The sequence below is a fragment of the Parasteatoda tepidariorum genome, chromosome 7, assembly GCF_982258835.1.
Source record: "Parasteatoda tepidariorum strain Cologne lab strain chromosome 7, Ptep-v5.0, whole genome shotgun sequence".
In the NCBI taxonomy this organism is placed as follows: Eukaryota; Metazoa; Arthropoda; class Arachnida; order Araneae; family Theridiidae; genus Parasteatoda; species Parasteatoda tepidariorum.
The window spans coordinates 44,200,342-44,224,634 of NC_141761.1; the positions used below are offsets into that span (position 1 = coordinate 44,200,342).

Sequence of the window (24,293 nt, forward strand, 5' to 3'; positions counted from 1 at the left end):
TTATTAGTGGTACACAGCGTTACGAAAAAGTTAGAAAGGGCACACAAAAGTCATAAGTTTGGGAAACACTGGTCTAGACTAAGGAAAACAAGTCCAGTTAATAATCTCGTTCGCAAGACTCGCTCGTCAAGATTATAATCCTAGCGGGTGATTTAAGATTTGACTGGTTTGAGAGTTCCTTCAAAATACAAAAACTCTGGTAAGTAACATACCTCTAAAAATATGTTTTCTGGATTAACATTTGGATTTCAGTGCTGTGAACCACAAAAAGCGATTCCACTAAAATATTTCAACATTAGAAAATGGTTATCAAGGAAAACAGAATCAAACATGCCTACAGACCATTGCTAGGCGCTAAATAAAAAGTTCTTTGAAGTTTATACTAAATAAAATGCCATTTAAGTAAAGTATAAACAAAAAAGTCGTTAAAAATTAAATTGTGATTCGGATGAATGCATTTAAGTAACGTAAAATGAATATTTTTACATTAGTAAGGGTTATTTAATTTTGTATTAAAAAACTTTAACCATTGCTAAAAAAATTTTTTCAAAATTTGAAATCAAAAAAAGTTTCTATTACAAAAATTTAAAAATCAAAACAAAATTTTCCATAACAAACTGCTATTTTAATTCATTCAATAAACAAAAATTTAAATTCTGTTGATCGGTGTTATTTGGGAGATTCAATACATTCGCACCCACCATTCCTACCATTCTAAATTAAACTTCATTCATTTCTGTACAACAGGTAATTTAAAAAATGCGATCTGACTAAGAGTAGCTATAAGATTCGATTCCGTCATTAAGTAAAGAATTTTTTTTATAAAAAATTAAATCACGTTATAAATCACGGAGTTAAAATATAATTTTAACTCATTTTTGAGGCTTGACATAATTTCAAATAGGTCATTCAGTTTTCAGAGTTATCCAAAAAGAGAAGAAAAAAAAAATTGTTTTTGATTCGGTAGATTTCGGTTTTGGAATTCACGAATTCAATTAAGATAGCAATAATTTATAATTCTTTTTAAATCTATCAAAGTTGAATAAAACCATGTAGACTGTGGGATTAAGAAGTAAGGATTTTTTTTTAAAAATGGATAATTTTAACAAATCCGCATTTTGTGACATAAAAAAGTACATAATAATTGTATCACTTGCAGGGATTTAGATTATTGTAAGTTAAAACTAAAAGGTAGAATTTTATTGCCATATGCTCTAATTTACGGAGGTAAAAAAATTGCTAAAAAAAAGAGATTTTTTTAAAAAAAAGTTTTCTTTAAAGAAATTGAAGGTTTAGGTAATAAGCGTAATAATTATGAGAATTATTAAACAACAACGACGATTTGACAGTTTTTATAGCACGATAATTAATTTATTGTACTATAAATAGTAAAAATTTATAATTTTTTTTCTCAAAAATCAGGGTTGGCAGGTTTTTGACATGTGACAGTTTTTGACAGTTTAAACCATGGTTTAAACCGTCACGTCAAAAATCTCACTGTCAAAAATGTCAAAAACCTATATTCATATGTGAAATTTAATTAATACATAAAATTTATACATTTTTTTATAAAGGATAGTGTTTCTAAATATGTTCCAGAAAAAATAAATTTAAAATTTTGAAGAAACACTTATATTTTGAATAGTAACCAAAATCTTGTACTTTTGAAAGCTCACATCTTTTATAATATTATGTATTCATTTTCATGTGTTATTGAAAATCTGCAGTGATATTATTAAGAAATTTATTTATAACCAAATTTAGTGTATAGTATAGATTATACTAAAAATTAGACATTTTTAAAGATAAACATTAGCAGTTTTGTACATTAGACATCTTTTAAAGAAAAATCTTTTTAATATTCTTTTAAATCTTCTTAATAATCTTTTTAACATAAGACAATACAAATTTAAGTGCTTTCTGTTAAATACACAGAGTAATTAGTGTCGGTTTACAGTATATTCAGCCTATTCATTTACTATGCTGAAAATTTAGTTTATCCAAATACTTGTGAATTTCATTTTGCTGAATACTATATACATAGTTTTGTTGAATATCTAAATATTCAGCTGTTGAATAATTACTTCTTGCTTTCAAGATATGCATTATTTGTATTCTTAATACAAGTGGGGGGAAAAAATTAAGAGGTAAAAATTGTTTTAAAATGATAAGTGTAATAATTATAAATAAATATAATAAACAATATGAATTATATTTATCATTATTCACAAATATAACTACTTTTAAATTCAAATTAACATACTGGATAATAAAGATATTCGGTATAACATTAAATTTTTTTTTCATACACTTGTATCAAGTTTGTATTTATACAACATAACTTGTAAGTTCCTTATAAATATTAGTTATATGTTCCTTATATGTCAAAAATGCATAGTAATAAACTTTTAATTTTCTTAAGTATCAAAAAAAAAAAATTTTTTTTTTTTCAAAATATAAATATTTAAAAAAATTTTGTGCAAAATTTTTCTGCACATGCATTTGAGTATAAATTTCTGAGATTTTAAATCTGTTATTTGACCTTAATTTTAATTAAAAAATATTTTAAAACCTGCTGATTACCTATAGTATAATTAAATTTCAATATAATGCTGGTACTGTTGGTAGTTTTGAAGTTTATATATTTTTTTGGCTAACTTTAGTTTTTGACATTTTTGACGGGTTTTTGACGGTTTAAACCAGTATTATACCCTTGTCATGTCAAAAACCACTTTTTGACGTCAAAAACCCAACCCTGTCAAAAATACATAATTGTTCCGATTGTTCTAATACTTTTTTCCTTTGTAGAACTTTCTAAATGATTTTTTGTTAAAAAAATATCTTTTCTTAATTATTACACGGATGTTACATTTTATCGATAAAATTGATTACATAAAGTTACTTTTATTTTAACTTTTTTTCTTTTTTACAATTTGACATAATTTTACAAAAATAAGTATGAACCTCAATAATGTGTAATTTGTGATAATTTAAAAAAAAAAAAAATGAACCTTGATAATACAGATATTTAATCTTTTAAAGTAAAAAAAAAGCATTTATTTATACAAATATATAAAAAGTATTTCAAACTGTTTAGAGGGACATGATAGCCTTAAGTAGGATATTAATCATATAGAGGAAAATAAAAATATTATAGGATCCCAATTTAATAAATATATACTTTCAATGCCCCATGCAGACCATTTACGATATTGATTTAGTAATAAATGAAAAACTAATTAAATATGGAAAAATAACGAAATTATTTTGTTAACTGTAAGTATTTCAGATTTAAAAAAATATAATGAAAATAATATAGGAAACAACAAACGAAAAATCGACACACTGAAAACATAACAAAAAATTTGAAAATGCATTGAATATTGAATCTAATTCTGTAGAGTCGAATCTAATTCTGTAAAGTCACATAAATTCTTCATTACATAAATTTGTTTTCGTTATTAAAAGAATAACACAATTTCATGAAAGCAAGAAAAACTTGAATATGAATGAAATAATTTTGAAGAGGAAGAAAGTCTTAACTCAAGACATTTTATGGCTCATTTGTTAAGAAACATAGGTCATAATATTGAAATTATATTAATAACCAATAAATACTTTAATCATAAATATGAAAAAGAAAAAAAAATAGAATGAGAAACTAATATATCTTTAAACAAATGCGCATGGCAAGTTTAAAATAACAAATAAATGAAATGGATGATAAATTAAAAATTTCAATTATTAAAAATTAACCCATAAATACGATTTGACGCAGTCATCAAGGTATTACGCATTCACGAATTTACAAAGGTAATATAGAGTATATAGTATTACAAAGGTAATAATTTATATAGATGTGTTCGAATAATATTTGCATACTTAAGATTTTGCTTTCAATAATAAATAGTAACCTAAACCATGTAAGTAATAAAGCTTTTTTATTAGTATGAAAAAATAGCATTAATATTTTTTCATTATCATTAAAAACAATATTTTAATTAATGTTAAGTTGAATTTTATTAATATTATGAAACGATTATTTTCTTGGAAAAAAAAACGTAAAATAATTTCAAAATAAATACATTAAAAACAAACTATATATTAACTTCAGACGACAAAAAAAATGGATTTGAGCGATCTAAAGGCAACAAAGGACATTCCATATTTATGAAGAAAATGGAACCTAGGACTAATTTTAAACATTGTATATAAACATATTTCTATGGAATAAATTAACAAAACATAACAGTACATAAATCTAGAACAAACATGACTAACGTAAGACGACAAAATGTGATTACTCACTAGTTTTAATTAAAATATTTTGTTTTCAAATGACACCCTTTTTGAAAGAGACTGTTATCAAACGACTTCTAAAGATGATTCTTAAAACACACAGTAACATTCTAAGTCCCAGACAATTTTGGAAGTACAGTATACATATTGCTTAACATATGCCATAGCGAAAGTTCTATAAGTAGAAGGCACCAATTATCTATATTTAACCCTATGTCAGAAGATTCAATATGTCCGCTGAATGATGAAGAAATAAGGGCTTCTGCGTCACAGAATCTAGCCAGCACCCTCACCCACATACAAACCAAGACAGTTTTGCCCGACCAATGGTAGAATCCCCTTGCATTGCCCACTCACCCTAAAAATCAATACCCCAGCAGAACAGCGGAGAATGAGAGGAAGCCTGCATTACAGTACACAGACGCACATTCTCACTATTTTTCTCTCTCTTAGTTTTCTTTCCCAGTTTAGTTATGGAAAATAGTTTGTTTTAATGTTTATCCGCATCTGGAGTTGAAGAGATCAGCAATGTTTTAACAAACTTAATGGACAAAAAATGTATGCCAGAAACAAATTCGATGTATTTTTGAAAATTCAGTTTAAATTTAAATGATTATCTCAAAATTTAATAAAAAAAAAATGCGACAGAATTTTTTTTAGAAGTCCTTCTAATCAGTTTTGTAATGTAATTGATTGCAAAATTTGAAAAAATTATTTTATTTTCATTAATAATAACAATGAAATATATTTAAAAAAAATGCATGATATAGAAAATCTGGAGCAATTTTTTATTTTATTTCTTAACATTCAACTTCGAGAAAAAAGTCATTTTTTCAGAGCACTAAACTATTGGAGCCCTATTTTATAAATGGTGGACCCTCCATATTTTGAAAATAAATAAATAAATAGAAAAATATCGATTGTGTCAAAAAAAGAAAAAGCCATGTTTATTCAGAGAAAGAAAAATTTAGAGTCTGGTGTCGTAACTTAAATTAACATTGATTAATAGAATATAATTAGAGTGTACTCCGTGAATCTTAGAGAATTTATCTCGTTAAATTCCAATTATTATTCGTCATGTAATCATAAAAGTTATGCGGCAGGATTCGTTTTTTATTTTGCGGTCTATACATGCTTACATTTTCCTTCTTACTTTATTAACTTATTTTAAATTTAGGAAAAAATTATTATCTTTTATTAAAAAAAAAAGAGAATTTTTTTAAAAAAATAAAATTATTTTAACATAAAATACAATACATAATTTATCGCGAGTCTTATACACTCAGAAGAATCAAACATTGTTGACGCAAAATTAGAAGAAAAAAAAAATATTTTTATTAGAATACCTACTAGAAGATAATTTTTAATATACGCGCGGTTAACGCAAATAACAAAAAAAAGAGATAAATAACAATTTCACTGTTTATTTAAAAGTACAATAAATAATAAAAAAAAAGCCATGAAGAGGGCATCCTCGTGTTTTAGTTTCAAGGTCATTGTCCGAATAACACACACGCGTACGTTAGAACGACGCCCTCTCTCTTCAATTTTACATGCGATTTTTATCGAATATTTTTGAGACCAGTACAATGAAACGCAGCAGAAGATAAGTAATTTTGGAACAATGACGTATAACATTTTCGGGGGCAAGTAAAATCTTTCTAATTTGTGGTAAGAAAAAATTGATTTGCTACAGTAAATGTATAAACCTGATTAAAAGCATCGTGTATTTTGAAACTTTTCTTAGGTAGAGAGAAATTTATAAAATTAGAAAAGATACTTTCAAACAGATTGTTCGAAACATGTCACTTTTATTCAATGAAACAAAAGATATAGATAAGAAAATTTTCAACGAAATTATGATTTAATTAACTATCTTAGTGCAACAATAAAACAAGTTTTTCATAGAATTTGAAGAACTGTGTTCGAATAAATTTTTTTTGTTGCCATTTAAATAATAAGTGATACGCCCCTCCCTAAAAAAACGTTTTTTTTATGCACAATAGAGAAAAAGATCACTGCAAATAAGTTTTGGTGTTGCAACTGCAAAAGACATGTAATTTTTTTCCAGACGTATTAGACTCAAACCCCGTGTTTTCCTGATTTTTTTCTAATCAATGAGATTCTTCTTTGGTAGGAATAACCAAGTTCAATATAATTCTTATATGTGATTTTTTTTGTTGCAAATGAAATTGATGATACGTCGAATTTATGAAAGAATAAAGAATGTTACACAATGATATCAGTTACGGAAAGATATAAAACTTACTATTATATAAAAATTTTATGTTATATTTGGTGCCATTTCCTTGCAAGTGATTTAATATTATTATTATTATTTTAATTATGCAAGTAAAGAATAGATTGGTTACAAGAATAAGTGAGTGATTAATTTTTTGCAATATGGATAATAAAACACTTTCGACATAATTACCAATAAACAGAATAAAACAAAAAGGAAAAGAATAAAAACAACATTTTAAATAAATTGCAATTCATGAATTCGAACTAATTTAATACTTTCATTTTTTATGACCTTCAAAAGCATTAAAACAACATATAAAATTAAAAGTGATAATTTTAAATAATCAATAGGTTTCCAACGCTACTGATTCAAATCTTCAAAAAATCTAAATCAATATTTTTTAAATCAAATTTTTGTGTGATTTAGTTTATTCAGATATATATTTGGTTATTTTTAAAACAATTATTCATAGAAGCACTGTAGTATTTTTCACACACTTTTACCATAACCTAAGTTAAGTTATTACTATACCAGCAGTAAAGTGAATAAAACAAACCCCTATCCAAATGAGGTCTCTGTAAAAGTTGTTTCTCCTTCATAATGTTTACTAGCAGGAAAAGCACAATTCCTATACAGGCGGAAAACATGGAGCGTATCAAATGACTCAACATCGGCAAAAATAGGGCATCGGCGACGTCAACAGAATTAATTTTTAGTTTAGTTTTCTTTCCTAACTTTTTTTTTTATGAGTGTCTTATTAAGTTTGGATTTAATTATGAGTACAGGATAATTTTCAAGGAATGAAATCTCATCGTAGAAGTGATTGCCTGGCATTTTCAATATTCTCAATGTTTTAAAAAAATTTTTAAATTAATTTAAAACTAACTAATTTTAACTTTGCCTTACACTTTTTAATATTTTGGAACTTCATTAAAACATTTTTCACATTTTAGTGAAACTGCATCGAGTTAATGAATGGGTTCGATGATAAAAATCGCATTGATAGTAAGTAATTATCATTAATGTCTACGATAAATATAATTTCGTGTTCTGCAAAAAATGAAAAATTTTAATTTATGAGTATTTTTTTAAGAAAGAAGAGTTAATAAAGTATAAGTGAGCATGAAAAGGTTGTATTTAACTCTCAGATGTAATACCCCGACATGTAATACATGCATGTATATGGAATATCCAGATTAAATAATAACAAAAAATTAGTAAATTGAAAAGGAAAAGGACAAAAAAATTCAAATTCAATAATGAATTTTTTCCCCTGATATCTAGGAAAGAGCTCACGCGTTTAGAGCTTAAAAAACTTTTTTTGTAGGTGTTTTTATGAGACAAGAAATAATAAAGTATAGATGCGTATAAAAAAATTGCATAAGACATGAAAGTTTACATGAAAAAAATCTAGACTAAATAATAACTAAAAACGAATTAATTGAAAAAAAGGGGAAGAGATAAAAAAAAAAAAAGTGGGTATTCAGACATATGATTTTTTAATTCTAGGAAAGAGCTAATCAAGCAGGCATCCATCATAAGAATAACGATCAATAAAAGTGTAAGTTTCCTTAACATTATAGCAAAAATGTTAGAAGGTTTAACTGGAGTATTCTTTGTTTTTGAAGAGATTTTCTATTTTGCACCTAAAAAAGGATTTTTATAAGTTTATTTAGGTAATATAAATTTTTATAATTTCATGTTTTCATAATAAAACACATATTACAAGCCGATTACAATTTTTAATGTTTCAGAAAATTATATAACTAGTAATTATATAATAAAATTATATAAAAGAATAAAAAATTCAAAATATTAGTCAATTTTTTTTAATAAATATATTATTTTATTATAAGTCTACTAAAATTTAAAAAGGTGATTTTAAGGCCAGGAACAAGAAGAATATGAAATAAATAATAAAATAAGGAGAATACAAACCTAATGGTTTTTTTTAATAGGTAAATTTTTTATTATTTATATAAATAGTTTTATTTTGAATGGAACCAAATTAAAAAATATTGAATTTTCTCTTAATTTTACACTTTTAAGTTTAAATACTAATGGGGAATTTGCATTTCTATTTAAAAAAAACATAAATATATAATTTTTAAATGTTTAGATATCATAGCTTTCATGCAGAAATATCTAAAAAAATAAATTGATGATAGAAAAATGTTCTAAAAATGCTTAAAATAAAATACTGCATTAACAGATCCATTTTCTAATTATTTTTAAAATTGGTTAAATAATGTTATTAAACTAATAAAATAAAAAGCTAGAGAACCTTTATTTTAAATCTTTTTTAAAGCACATTCCTACTATTAGTTTACACTCTCCCTATATCTTGTTCAAATTTTCATTCGATAATAAAACACTTTTTATTCATCCGCTCAAGTTAAAATAATTTTTTTTTCAACTATTAATTCATTAATTAACTTTAACCGTTATTAGTTTTAGTTTTATATGGATTCCATTAGAAATATTGAAGCCATAAGTCACTATTTTTAAAACACTTAGCACACGAAATTTCATTCTTTAGAAGGACTCGTTGATTCCCATTCTGTTTATGCTAAAGCGAAAAATATAATTAGTTAACTTTAGTTTTATATAGATTCCATTAGAAAGCCATAGGTCACCATTTTTAAAGTATTTAGCAGACGAAATTTGATTCTTTAGAAGAACTCGTTGATTCCTATTCTGCTTATGCTAACACAAAAAAAATTATAATTAATTTTAGTTTTATATGGATTCCATTAGAAATACTGAAACCATAGGTCACAATTTTTAAAGCATTTAGCACACACAATTTGATTCTTTAGCAGAACTCGTTGATTCCCATTCTGCTTCACAAATTAAAACCAAAAAAATTTTAATAAAAAGTATCTAAAATAAATTCTTCTTTGCTGATCTAAGTAGGAATGTACTTTAATTTTTTTAATATAATTTGTTTTTATTTATATTAATTCTTTTGAAACGTGCTTCTGAAAAATTGGTTATTTAAAATCAACTGTAATTGAATAGAAAAAGATATTTATTATTCATATATGTTGGTAATATGTATTAACTGAAATAAAAAAAATTTATGTACTAAAAAAGTAAGGCTAATGAAGAAAAAGTTAATGGGAAATTCGCTTAGGAAAACCGTAGAAAATCGCCATTCCCAGATGACGCTTAATTAATAAGTACTACTGACGGTAATAAGTACTACTGGTATTAAAGTAATTGGGACAGTTTTGATAAGAATGAATTCTACATCTGGTTTTCCGTAGTTTCAGTAAATATTTTTTCAGTGGTAGCGAAGATAGTGCATTAATATTTCAATAAATTAGAATTAAAAGAACTTAGCCCCACTACTATTTATAAATATTTTAATAGTATAGTAAAGATCAGATAGAGAAATGGTCATGATCCAAAATCCTTATAAAGTTCTAATAAGATTTATTTTTTCGGCTTTAGTTGGCTGGCAAATGTATTTTTTACAAAACACAAATGTAGAAGGGTTATGTAATAAGTACCGAATATTCTAATATAGGTATAAAATATTATATTGATATATTTGGTGATTATTAAAACAGCACAAGCAGTTTTAATATCGATACTTTGGAAAGTAAGTGTTTTACGGTCACTCGAAAGAAATATGTACTGGAGAAAATTACTTGATTGTGGTAAATTTTGACTATCATGTGACGACCACGAGTAATAACATCATGCCAAGTGATGCTAAATACATTTTATCATTGTTCTAATGCATAGGTTCTCAACCTTTTTAACGTTGCTGCCCCCCTAAGGAGCAAAAAAATTTTCAACGTCCCCCTACATAAAAATCCTGTTATTTTGAGCATGGGGACGGAGGGATGTGTGCTGAATTGTAAGAGGCAAATTTTTTAAGCAATTATTTTGCGCTTTGAATTTGTTTGGTTTTTCAAAAAAGAATGGATTAACTCGATAATTTTCTCACGGCAGGTAATCGCCGTCTATTTGTCATGATCAAAATAAATACGTTTAATGAAAAAAAAAAAATACAACTAAGAAACCTATGCTTAAAAAGAATAATATATTCTAAATTAGATAATTAAAATAACACCCAAAATAATTTTGTTACACTAAAAAGTAGTATCAACGAAACATTCAAGTAACTGTGTTAGTGGGATGATTGTACTTAATGGTTCAGAACCAATTCCTTAACGCTCGATTCAATACTTTTAGTGAGATGAAGATGCAAATACCCACGTTTGCACAATTTTGAGTCGATTTCTTCTTTTTAACACAAGATCCGTAACAGCACTGAATCCACATTCGATAAGTTAGGAGGCAGGGAAAGCAATTAAAAAATTTTTAACGATAGTCTACAGTTCAAGATAGAGACGACTGTTACCTTTAACACTAGATTGCCCATGGAAGTCATTTTGACTGCTTTTTAATTTCAATTAGAAAAACAATGATAGCACAATTTCTTAGAATTTTGTGACTTTTTGTACAACATATAATTTTTTTATTGTTAATATTTACAAATAACTTGTTATATAACTGAAAATAAAAACAAAAATATTACATTTTATTTTAAACAAATTTCTTTATACATTAGTTATGCTTTCTTTATTCATTAGTTATTCTATGCAGTCATTTTGACTGCTTTTGAGCAATATAGGTATTTCAGTCTTTTTAGTGTTAAGTAAAAATTCTGTGAGACGATCACCATTTCAAAGTTTCATTAGTTAAAAGTTCGACCAATTCCTCGTGAATCTGAACCTCTGCTGTTTCAATATTTACAAAAGGGTTCATAAACCCATTGAGGGACTTCGAGGGAACAAAACATCTTTAAAATAGTCAGAAAAGTCCATGTGCAAAGAGTCAAGGTGTTGACAATATTCTTGTGCATGTGCATCATCAGAGAGAATTTTGCCTGCATGGCTGAACTCATTCCAACCAAAATTCTGCTAAAACAAAATCAGTTTTTTTAGAAAAGCGAAAATAACTTATTTTGTAGGGATCGAATTGAGCTCGTCGCCTTGAAGTTATAAGTTAATGCCATTAATTTTTACAGATAAATCTGCCAAAGTCTTTCTTAAATTCTAGCAATCTGTCTCTTAGAGCTACATTTCTGTTTTCGAGGAACTCAAGCACAGAGTCGAAAAGATTCCAATACCTATTGAGACAGAAGCTTTTGGAAAGTCAGTGAATCTCGGTGTATATTGCAAGCGATTGAATTCTTCGTCGTTTTTCTTAGACAGTTTTCTAAATAATCGATCTTAGAGAGCATTACTGTGAATTTTGTTCACAGCAGGTACGGCATATTGCAATGATTGATGCAAACAGTCACTGAAATTTTTTCTTACTAAATACTGTCTGTGAATCACGCAGAGAACAGCTAAAATATCTAGTACCTCCCTTTCCAAAAGGGAGATAAACTCACGATGTCGACCCACCATTGCAGGAGCCTATCAGTGGCAATGGACATAACATTCGCAAGAGGAATGTTTTTCTCTTTAAAATAATATTTGATAGTACTAAAAATAGATTTACCTTTGATATCTACAATCAAGCTTCTTGCAAAAAACATAACTTGAATAATTTTCCCTTCCTTTACAAACCGGACCTATGCCTACAGTAAAACCTGCATTACCTGGCAAGGTAGATTCATCAACTTAAAGGGAAAATTCTTTGGACATCAAAAGCTTGCATAAAGAAATTTCAACGTCTTCACCCATCTCATCATTTCGTCGCCGCACTGAATCGTTGTTTATGGGATAGTTTTTTATTACATTGGATGATGTAAAACTGTTTCTGAAACTTACTTGACAAATGGCAGTATCAACTCTACTCCGATGGTTTGAGCTTTCCCAGATTTAGCAATAAATTTTGATATATTATAAGAAGCGATCAAACCATCGTCGCATTTTTGTGATGACGCTACTAGTAACCCTGAGACCGAAGGTGCCTTCAGAAACGTGAAAAAAGACGTTCGTCAAAAATGACAAATCTATATCTAGTTTTTTTTGCAAATGCTCTTGCTAACGGTAAGATTTCCTTACCTCATTAGATAAAACTTTATTACAAAGTAAACACATAGGTAATTGAGAGTTCAACAGTAATTGAACAAATCCCAACTTCAAGTACGTGACACTGTATTGATGACACTTCTTTTTGTCAACCGACATTGTTGGTGTCAGCAAAATACAAACGATGAAAGAAAATCAACTATTTCTCAAAATTAATAAATAATTTATGATACTATAAAGAACTAATTCACGTACGTACCTGGCCAAATAAACTATGAGTTCTAATCGAAACTGGGGAAAAAAACTCTAGAAAGCTAACGAAAACCATTATAAGAAACACGGGTTCAATCAAACATTCATACTGAAAGCGCATGCACTGCAATTTCCACCAAATGGCTTAAATGCGTCAGAGGCAAAAACTACTGGCTCATGCGCTGAGCTGTGTTGGTTCGTATCGAAAAATAGGTGTCGTTTAAGTTCGTTTTATTGCTGTTTCAAATAATGTATAGGATAATCTTTATTTATTATATTATTTTAATCTTTCTTTCTTTATTATAATTTTTTTAATTAAATTAATCTTAATTTAATAATTTTATTTGTAAGTTTTAAAATTAAATTTGAATGACAAAACATGCTCAACGCCCCCCTACTGCCCAAAACATACCCAACGCCCCCCTACTGCCCAAAACAAGTTCACCGCCCCTCAGCATAGTCCCACTGCCCCCAGGGGGGCGGTATCGCCCCCGTTGAGAACCAATGTTCTAATGGGATAAACTACAAAGAAAAAAAAAACGAATATTGCTTACTTCAATTATGTAAAGCCCCCGAAAAAGGCCACAAATAATATTAAATAAAAAAAATTGAAATTATTTTAGCTATACTAATTGAAAAACATAGTGGAAGAGCCAGGTAAGTAACATTTTCAGAACGAAAAAAAGTTGTATCTGAACTATTTTATTACCGATTTATTAGAAGGTGGGACTAATAATTCTTTGCTTTACTTTATTTAATACTGTCTAACTTATTACTCCCAAATAAAAATCATGAGAGCATATTAAAAACTGCTAAGATTAGTAATGTTAAGATTAAAGTGAAAGCAAAAACAGTTCTGTTACATTAAACATACCCACATTGGCGCATTATCTTTGAGACTCCAGCACTATCTTTGAGAGATAGTGCTGGAGTGTCAATACTCAAAAAGTTAAAACGGCTTTCCATTCCGCATCAGATTCATCTGCAGTGGATTCCTTCGCACGTCGATCTTGAAGGAAACGAGATAGCGGGCACTTTGGCTAAAGCTGGTGCTTGCGAGGCCTCTGTGCAGCCCACACCTTTTCGGAAATCTTCTCAAAAATAAAACACAAAAACAAGACCACTTCGAATGTCCCCCCCAAAAGCACCCATGGTATCAGTGCTCTCGACTTGGAGGCTCCCTGGCCCAAGGTTTTAATAGACAGGAACAAACTATTCTTGCCCGCTTTCGAAGTGGTCACCTTAAATCAATGAAACTTTCGGAAGGATCCAAGAACTTTGAAATTTGTACCAACTGTTCGTCGTCTCACCACATCCTCGCGTGCCTGGGGCACACCAAACAGGATTTTGCAGATGATCCATTGAGGGTGTATAACGTCATGGATGTGGTCTAGCACTGCTGGCCAATGGGGGAGTGCAATGACAATAATAACACATTGACGCAACCACTTTTTGTTGTTATTCTCAGATTCATTAGTTCTCCTAAAAATTTCACTTACCTGGTTCTTCGATCAAGCTCTTTAATTCTGCCGGTATATGCTTTTCGGTTCTGAGATTGATTTCGTAGTGTTTTTCAATAATGATTTATTAATTATATATGCTAGATTCTTAAGTTCTGATAAAAGTTTTATGAGAGATCCATTTGCTTTAAAAATTTCTACTTTGGTTCGCTACCACTAGAAAGAATTATTTTCAAAATCCTCATAAGTTGGAGGGTATGCTGTTATATATAACACAAAATTAAAAATCGAATTTAAAGAAGTCGTATATTTAAAATTTGATTTATCAGGAACTATCGACCGATTTCGCTCAAATTTTGTATTTTGCCATGTAAAACTGCACTCTTTAAAATTTTGTAAAAAAAAAAAGTGTATACCTTACAACTCAAAGTTTTTACGGCTATTATAAAATAAAGTAAATACTTACTAAAAGTTATCTTTTGCATGGGATTATCCCCGGGTTAACGAATTTTATAATTATGAGCAAACATTTAGTAATTCTTCTAAAAAGTTCTAGAGAATACGCAAAATGTAAAAATAACATTAAGGGGTTCAAACTTTGGATCGCTCTCCTGACCAAACTATGAGGACCATATTTTTCAGTTTGCAAATTAGTTGTTTTTTTTAATTATAGAATTAATTGATAAGCATATTAAAATAAAAATAGTTAAATTAACCTCTTTATGTTGAGAAGGACTTATTGTGTTACAGTGATAGGCCACTAACTGAAGCAGAGATTTGGAAGGTCCTGATCGAATGCCTCACGCTACGGTTCTGAACGCGGTACTGAATTTATATTTTATATATACCCATTTATATATATATATATATATATATATATATATATATATATATATATATATATATATATATATATATATATATATATATATATATATATATATATACCCCATTTTTTTTCTTAAATAATAATTCAAAATTTACTCTATTCGCATTTTACTTAGAAAATAATAGTAAATTTCTTTAAACCTGAGAGTTCCTATAATACTTTTAAAATTGCACTGATGCCTAAGGCAACTACCTCGCTCGCCTAGTCCTCGTGATAGCCCTTGTGCTGGTCCTTCATAGCGGTATACCAACCCTCCCTCCCCTGTATGTGAAAAGAATATAATGATAAGATCTCCTCTGATAAGAAAAGGCGAAGAATAAACGATAAATACCATAACAACGTTGACATAAAATCTTATTAAGAGCTCTTATCAAGGGTTGTAATAATTTTAAACAAGTTACTAATATTAGGTCATGTTACTAATTTTTTTACCGGTCCTTTCTATAACTCTATATCTTATTTTTGTGTTCCATTGAAGTGAAACTTTAAATCTTTCGGATTTTAATTATATGGTATCGAATAAACTCAAACTACATTTTATAGAATATCAATTAGTTCAAATATTTTTAATATGCTTAATGCCTCATTCCACGGGGAAAAATAGCTAACAATAAATGAAAGCATAATTATTTGACAAAATATGCAAAAACTGCAAGTTTTAAATTTGCATTCAAAATTAATTTTATATAAAAAATGCAAGCTTTATGTTTCTTACTGAATTGAACTTAAAAATAAAAACAAGATAATTTTCCGATAAGATTCTTTCAAAATTTTTTCCGATAGTTTAAATAATTCTGATTACTTTGATAATTAATGAGTAATCATAAAAGCTCAGTATTCTGGTAATACAAATCGAGTACAATCAGGAGCCCATTTCCTACTAACCTCGCTGCAGTTACGATTTCTGACAAGGCTCCGGTTTTCCCCGGGCTCAAACGCCTATTTTTACGCACGCAAAAATCAAATTACTTTCTCTCTAAAGAAGTGATCGAAAATGAGTTTCTCTTTTCAAAGCTCGATAGATTTTCACTCGTTAGATCACAGGAAGTCAATTCGAGCGAACAATTCAATATCTTAGAAAATTATTATTTATACGTATTAAATAATTAGAATTCTAAGCGTTATCACAGGTGCAATTTTAATTAACACAATTAAAAAAATTTTTCATTAAAATATTTTTAAATAAAATATTTAAATATTATGGTATATTTTTACTATTTTTAACATTTAAAATAATAGTTACAAATGTACAGTATTTAAAAAAACAAAAAGGGCCAGTTCTAGCTTTATTACGTATTACTGGTATTAATAAAAAGAATATTTGGTTGCAATTTTGAACCATAATGTTTGTAGCGTTAATATTGAAAATATACTTTATATATCGTTAGATAACTATTTTAGAAAGCTCTAAAATAACTGTTTTTAAATAATTAATAAATGCTTCCAATAAGTTCTCACATAATTACAAGCAAAAATTGAGACTTGGTAAAAAAATATTACGATTTCATTTACAGTTAAAGGAAACGTTATATACTGTGCACAAAAAAAAAAAAAAAAAAAAAAAAAAACGGACCACCTTGAGTAATTTTTGGTGTAAGGATCGGATCTTCGCGTTCTAGGATTCATTCTTAATGGTTTGAGGAGGTGATCTCCAGTATGCAATTTAATTAGTGCAGACGATATTTTCAGTTACGAAATCAAGCACGAAAACGTACTGATTCTTAATAAACATACCTTTTTTTAATGCATTCTGATTTCAGATCCCCAAAATAAAGGGGGTACCAGCAACTTTAGCCTGAAAAATATGTAATTTAATAAAAATGTAATAATTCGGAATTCTGCTTACAGAAGGTCGATTATTTAGGGTTCATAGTCGACAAAAAAAATTGCGAACCCCTAGTCTACTGCGTTAGAAACATAAAGTGAAAAACTTAAATATGTTTATTGCGATTTTCGAAAATTGCAATTTCATTACTTTTTAGAATTTCTACTTAATATATACAAACAGGAATCCTTTAAAGGCGCACAAAATACAAGTTAATTTTTTATTCATAACAGAAGGAGGTTGGTTATAGAAATAACCGTACAGATCCATTTAAAACTGGTTGTCGAGCTCAAGAACTATTTTGCGTTTCTTCTATTTGCTCTTCGTCACTTTCTTTTAAAACTTTATCAAGGTCATGCAACAAGATAGAGTTATTAGAAACATTTGATTTCAATTCCTTTTCTAATTGTTCCTTCAAAGAAATCAGGGAATGTGCATAAGAACGCATCCTAACCACAACATAGCCTAAAAGCATTGTAACGATAACCAAAAGAACTGGACTCCAACCATAGTCTGAAAATGAGAGGTAAGGTCGGTTGTCTGGTTTCCAGACTAGAACTCGTTGCAAAAGAGCTTCCTTCGTAGCCTTAACACTAAACGGTCCGCAATTGGAATCTTCCATTCTAAGTAGAGAATAAGAAGAGAAAATAATGCTAAAGACAAAAGACATCAAAGTCAGATTTAGAAAAAAATTATCAGTTTCGCTTGAAGTCCAAATATTTTTTGTAGGGTGACAATTCTCTAGTATTGAATTTGCTTTTAAGAAAAGCAACAGATACAAATGCACGCTGATGAGCAACGGGATAAGAGGGACAAAAAGCAACCCTACCCACCCAAGAAACTGAGAGTAAAGGATATCCACTGTGTGATAAGCCAGATCAAAATCAGACTTTCCACAAGAGAAACCGAAAGTATCAACAAGTTTTCGTCTTAAATATTCAGCAATGAACGAGAAAAAGAAAAGTTGCATGCAAAAATTACCGAGAACAATCCTGAAAAAGGAACCACTAAGTTGAGTCTGGTAACATGTGTGCGGTTCATGTTTGAAAACATGCATCCAAAAATAAAGGAAAAGGCCTGTTAATGCTATGCGCAAAGTAAGCAGTCTGACAATAGAAACGTAGAAAATGGTTTTTGGGGGAAAGTAATTCTCAAAACTCTCGACATATTTCAAAAAATAATAAAATATATTTGGCATTATGGTGAGCATTAATGAGACAACGAGAGGGTAGTACTCTTTTAAGTTATGCACATAAAGCATGTTAAGAATAAGAGCGCAACTGCCAGAAATAAACAGAAAAACGCTTAAGTTAACTAGAAAAAATAAGACAGTTTGTTGTATTTTCAATGTAACTAAAGAAGAAATATGCTGTCTCTTTTGATTAATAAGGACTTGAACTTCTTCATAAAAAGACAACTTCATGTAGTTAATGACAGCTTGAACACCCATAGCGTAATCGTAGTGAGAAAAGACAACTTTAGAAAATCGGTAATTACTATTACTGTCAAAGACCTGCTGTTCAGCACAGTAAGTCATGAAGGAGTACACTATAATGAAAAAATTGATAAGGAAAATCATACTGATAAGGAGAACATAAACCAATGGCATGTTATAAAATATACCGTGAGAGATTTCGAATGTTTTATTCGTATATCCTGCGTAGAAGAAAGTCGAATTTGTGAACCACCCAGTTCCATTTACTATGTAAAAAAGGGAAAATGATTCTTTTGTTCTTTCATTTTGAAGCCCTACATTGAAAACATGTTGCGGAATAGCAAGAAAAAGCAAAATCAAAATTAAGTTAAAAATATTTATGCAGAAAAACCACCAGCAATATATAAAAAATGTTACTACTCCTGACCCAAAGTGCACTTTTACAGGCCTATTTATAGCTGGGTAAATGAATCTGAAACTGTGTGATATGACTCTTAATAGGTTTCTCATGTAGAAATAAGCATGGCCGGCAAATGCTTTGTGCATAGATTTTTTAGGGTTTGAAACAACAGATTGTTCAGCTTCTAAAGCTGCCAAAACTCGTCGTTTTAAAGCTAAGCTTTGATGCATTTCTCGAAGTAGTTCTACTTTCTCATCGAACGAATCGCCATGTGCTTTTAACAGTTTGCATATAATATCTACGTTTTCAACAGCAGAAAAATAAATCTTAGCAGTCTTCAGGCGAGTTAATTGGTAGGATAAGTCAGTATCATGTTCTGAAGACACAAACGGTTCAAAGTCATTGTTCAACGTATAATCGTTTTTCTGGCTTGGTAGACTTCTGATTAATTCTTGTGGCAGACTTGGCAGAGGTTCCGACTCAAACAAATTACTGGAGTCAGTCATATAGAATCTCAATACGCTAGAAGAAAGACATAACATGTTAAAGAGATCAAAACCGTTCATTTAAAATTATATTATTTTGCAAGTTGTTGCTTTTAGTACTTTTCCTTATAGTTTCATCTCTTGTTTTCTTAATATTTTACATCCGTTGTTGCACAGCCGACCCAATTTTGGGTTTATGACTACTAATGTTCAACCCCGTAGCCTTGTAATTTTGAACCCATACCAGAAGACAAGGGAACTCCTGGAACAAGTATTGGGAGAAAATTACCTTCGTGGAGGATTTTTTGATGGAACTAACCCACATTTGCGTTACACGGAGAGGAAGGCCATGAGAATCTCCTACGGTTAGCCTGACGGCAAGGGGACTCCAACCCATGATCCGTCTACCACTGAGGATATTTTACGTCAGCACTGTGGCCTGCGTAAGATGGATTCGGAATTCGTATCGACCAGCCATTGCCGGGATCGAACCCCGGTTCACCGAATTGGAAGGCGAACGCTCTGAGCAATCGCGACTCTTCATCTCTTGCTTGGCATAATTGGTGTCATCTATCTTACTTGGTTATCTGATAATTACTGATGATCATAACCATTAACAATGATTATTATCAGGGTTGGCATGATTTAAATCACTTAATTTAAATCATGATTAGAATCAAGATTTAAATCACTTGATTTTTGTTTAAATGATTGATTTAAATCAACTGAGATTTTCTAACGAAAATCATTGTTTCAAAAGAATTGATTTTTTAAATAAATCATTGTATCAAAATTTGGTGTAACAATAGCGAAAATGGCTCGTATGTTCTTAAAGTTTTATACAACAATTTTGGTATCGATAGAACGAAAAAGTGAGATTTAATGTTATAAAATTATTAAAATGTTGGAAATGAAATGTTTCTAAATTTTAAATAGCTAACACTTTTTTTCGTATATCGAGTTTCTTACATCGAAATAAAATTGTTTGCAATTTAAAAAGTAGCAAAAGGTAGAAGTTGAAAAAGTAGCATTAGGTTTGAAAGACCTAAAGAAATTCACGAAATTTTTTATTGATTAGTAAATAAAAATAAACAGACAGATAACAGTCTTTAACTACCTATTCAAAATGGCTAGCCACATTATTTTACGACTTTTAATGTTTGGGAAAAAATGGCAAACTTATAATTTTTTTTTTTTTATGAAGCCTCTATTTCCACATACATTTTTAAACATATTGAGTTGTCAAATACTAATAATGTATCATCAAAAAATTTTTAAGAATAAAAAGCATCAAGAGGACGAAAATCAAAAATTTATCTTTAATTCTAAGAAGACAAGGAAAAACAATACTAATGACTTTCACATAACTACTCAAAATTAAGTATTCTAAAATATCAAAAGTAATAATAATCAAATTATAATTAATTAAATTATTCTCATTCAATAAAATATAAGCAGATTATGAGTTTTATTATGTCTTTATAAATATACCTCATATTAATATTTCGGCTGAAAACTACTTTTCATGTTTTTAATGACAAAAAAAAAAAAATCTTGTTATTTTATGTTTAAAAAATATAATCCAACAATTAACAATCTGTTAAAAAATTGAGATCCAGGAAAGGTATTATAATCTTGCACTATAAAAAAATCCACATTGAAATATATCGGGTTAAAACCATTTTTAATTAAAAAAAAAATAATAATAAAAAAAACGCTAAATTTTTAATGCGGGTGGTAAATTTATCATAATATGAAAAACATTTTCAGATGGTGAAACTTGTTACTAAATTCTTGAAATTTACTAAAGAATTTTCTCAAAATTGATTTCAATAAAAAATTTTAAGATTCGCTTCTAGAATTTCAAAAGTTTTTATCATTTAGTTCTAAATTTTTTTCCCCCTAAAGACACCGAAATGAACAAAATTGGCTTATATATCAAAAACTTAAGAGATATAAAGAACATATAGACCACTTTTGCTAGTTACCTCAAATTGCTAAATTTTAAAATTGCTCAGTATTCGCAGTTTTAGTTCAAACAATTTTAAACACTATCCTAGTTTTAGTCCAGTCAAATTGTCTCAAAAATCCTTGAATGATTACAAAAATTAAGGCAGTTTCAAATCTTTGATTTGTTGTCTGGGAAGATGTTGCGATAAAAAATCCAAGTGCTCCGACTCTCTCGAGATCCGCGTGTGCCGCCATATTGAAAAAAAAATTAACTATAAAAACGATGATTTTTTTCCCCTTCCAAATATTCCTGAAATATTGGTGCTACAAAAAAACATGCAAATTGTATTTTTTACTAAACTAAATTATCCACAATTTGAGTTCAATACGATGCTTGTAGCTGTAGTACTTCTCCAGAGAGCTCTTTGAAGTTCAGGATATTTTACAAAAAATTAATCAATTTCCAATTTTCGATAGGTTATTGTTGGATACCAACTAAAAGATAAATTATATGCCAAAACATGTAATGATAATAATTGTAGTAGAGGTAAACAACTGTATTTCTGTCATTTCCTCGTTAGTAGCGTAATTTCTTGGGATGGGAAAATGTTAGAAATTACCAAGAATACGTGCATCTTAAGTCACTTCCTAAGTGGAACTAACATAGAAAAGCAGCCAGATGATGACTTGCGAGTAATTTTCAAATTAAAGTTGTCTCCTTCCTTTAAGACTTCAGTTACAAGAGGGTAACGCAGGCTTAAAGGAACAAAATCTTAATTATATTCATCATTTAAACCCTAACAAATATTTTATTTTATAACCGTCGTTGAGCAGTCGACTCTATTTTGGGTTTACGAGTACCAATGTTCAACTCCGTAGCCTCTTGTAATTATGAACCCAATCTAGAAAACAAGAAAACTCCTGGATCGGGAATTGGGAGACATTTGCCTTTGGTAAAGACTCTTTGGCGGAACTAATCCGCATCTGCGTTACATAGAGAGGAAAACCACGAAACCACAAAATCTTCCCACGCTTAGCCTGACGGTAAGTGGATTAACCCATGAATCGTCTACCATTGAGGATATTTTTAAGTCAGTATTGTGGTTGGTGAAAGCGGATGAGGAATTCGCATCGATCAACCATAGTTGGGATTCGAACCCGGTTCACCTCATCCGAAGGCGAACGAGCCATCATGTCTCCCAAACAAATATTGATGCTGTACATTACAGAGGAGTCAGTATAGCCTGATTGGTAGGGCGTTGGGCCCATGTTCAAGAGGTCGTGAGCTTGATCCCCGCCGGTAAAGACTCTCTGAGTAGTAAATGGTGACCGGTGCACGTTAAATCTGACGGGGCACAAAGCTCACCATGATCCCATAACAAATAATTACCTCGGGGGTACTGTATGGGAGATTGATCGTTCTCTGGCTCAGGTCAAAATTACCATCTGTGGATGAATATATGAATGGATCCGCCCTTTAAACGGGCTGGGACGTGTGTGGCTGAAGTCGTATTCTTGTTCTCAGATGGCGCCAATGAAAAAGAAGAAACGCACCCTCTGCCTTAAATTTGCTTGGGTTCGCAAAGTAGGCTTGTTGGTATTTGGCAAGTAGCATTATCTATATATATATTTCTCCTACACGGCGATAAAAAAAAGCCTCATTACAACTCTCCGAATGGCAACGCTAGAAAATCAACCAATAATTGCCGCTAAAAATGTCACATGCCAAATCTAGATTGGGTGGCTCAACATATAGCGCTTCTAAAAACGGAAACGGAAATAACCAGAGTGTAAAATATTATGTGCTTATGCGCATGGTATTTTTTGTTAAATAATTTATTTATTATATATCAGTTTATAGATGGTAACGAGAAGAGTTTTGGGGTTGCTATGGTGACTAATTAGAAGGTAAATTGTTTTTTTGAGTGAGTGTGAGATTTGTTTTTTTGAGTGAGTGTGAGATTTGTTTTTTGGAACTGCGATGCTGTAATTTTATTGTTTAGTTAATAAATCTTCCTTTTATATTAAACGTGATAGTAGTTTCCTTAATTATTTGATTCGAAGTCCTTGGAGTTTTATTTAAGGTCAGTTTATTTTGTATTTTTTGACAAGAGAGAGCATTCTCACCAAACGAGATTTCAACGTTTTGTTTATGCAGGGTTTTTCCATTGCAATTTCTCTTATTTAAATTTTTAATAGACTTAATTATAGCCAAAATTTTAACCTTTTTAAAGAGATATCAGTTTTAGAAATTTTATCTTAAGATTTTATACTATAGCACATTTCTAATAGATTTAACGAATTACATGTCATTTATTTGAATTCAAATTTATTTTAATGACTTAGTATTTACTAAAAAGATGTAATTTTTTTTTAAAAAAAAAGTTGTTATATGGATTTGAATGATTGTTTTGAATTCTTAGAATTTTGTGCATTTGCAATGTACCTAAGTTAGTAGCGAGCGAAACGAGCTTGGTTTGCGAAGCAAACCATATAAGATTGCGTAGCAATTTTCGGGGGTTGGCGAGCGTTAGCGAGCAGGGGGCACAGCCCACTAGTTATATATATCCCTCGTTGAACAGCCGACCCAATTTTGGGTTTACGACTACTAATGTTCAAATCCGTAGCCTTGTAATTTTGAACCAATCCAGAAGACAAGGAAATTTCTGGATCAGTACCCCCAGAGGTATTGATTTGTTATGGGAACATGGGGGACTTTGCGACTCGACAGATTTAACGTGCATCAGCCACCATTTACTACACGGGGAGTCTTCGGCCGGCGGGGATCGAACTCACGAACTCTTGGACATGGGGCCAGTACCCTACCAACCAGGCTATTCCGGCCTAAGTGGCATTATTAAAAAAAAATTAGATGCCCATTAGATTCGATAGTGGTTACAACTATACTTTACTATAACAACAGTTACTTGCTACAAAAAGATGAGTGGTGACAACAAAGAAGAAGAGACTTCTTCTTTAGAACTATAGTTGATGGTTATGTTCATTATTTTCATAAATATTACGACCAGATGTGACTGTCGTTTGTGATCGTTG

General features: G+C 29.6%; 1 protein-coding gene across 14 annotated transcripts in view; it reads right to left on the reverse strand.

The window, feature by feature from the left end:
• unc-104 (kinesin family member unc-104) overlaps nt 1-24,293 on the reverse strand; it is an 85,390-nt gene that overhangs the window by 50,938 nt on the left and 10,159 nt on the right. For 4 of the 14 annotated variants that reach the window (XM_087167762.1, XM_087167759.1, XM_087167764.1 and 1 more), the window contains exon 1: nt 4,309-4,630. The exons of 8 other annotated variants lie outside the window; for them this stretch is intronic. The gene's annotated coding sequence lies outside the window, so the exon portion shown is untranslated. Of the gene's footprint in view, nt 1-4,308; nt 4,651-24,293 lie in introns of those variants that run through there. 2 more of the 14 variants (XM_087167767.1, XM_087167757.1) reach the window with 1 other exon arrangement.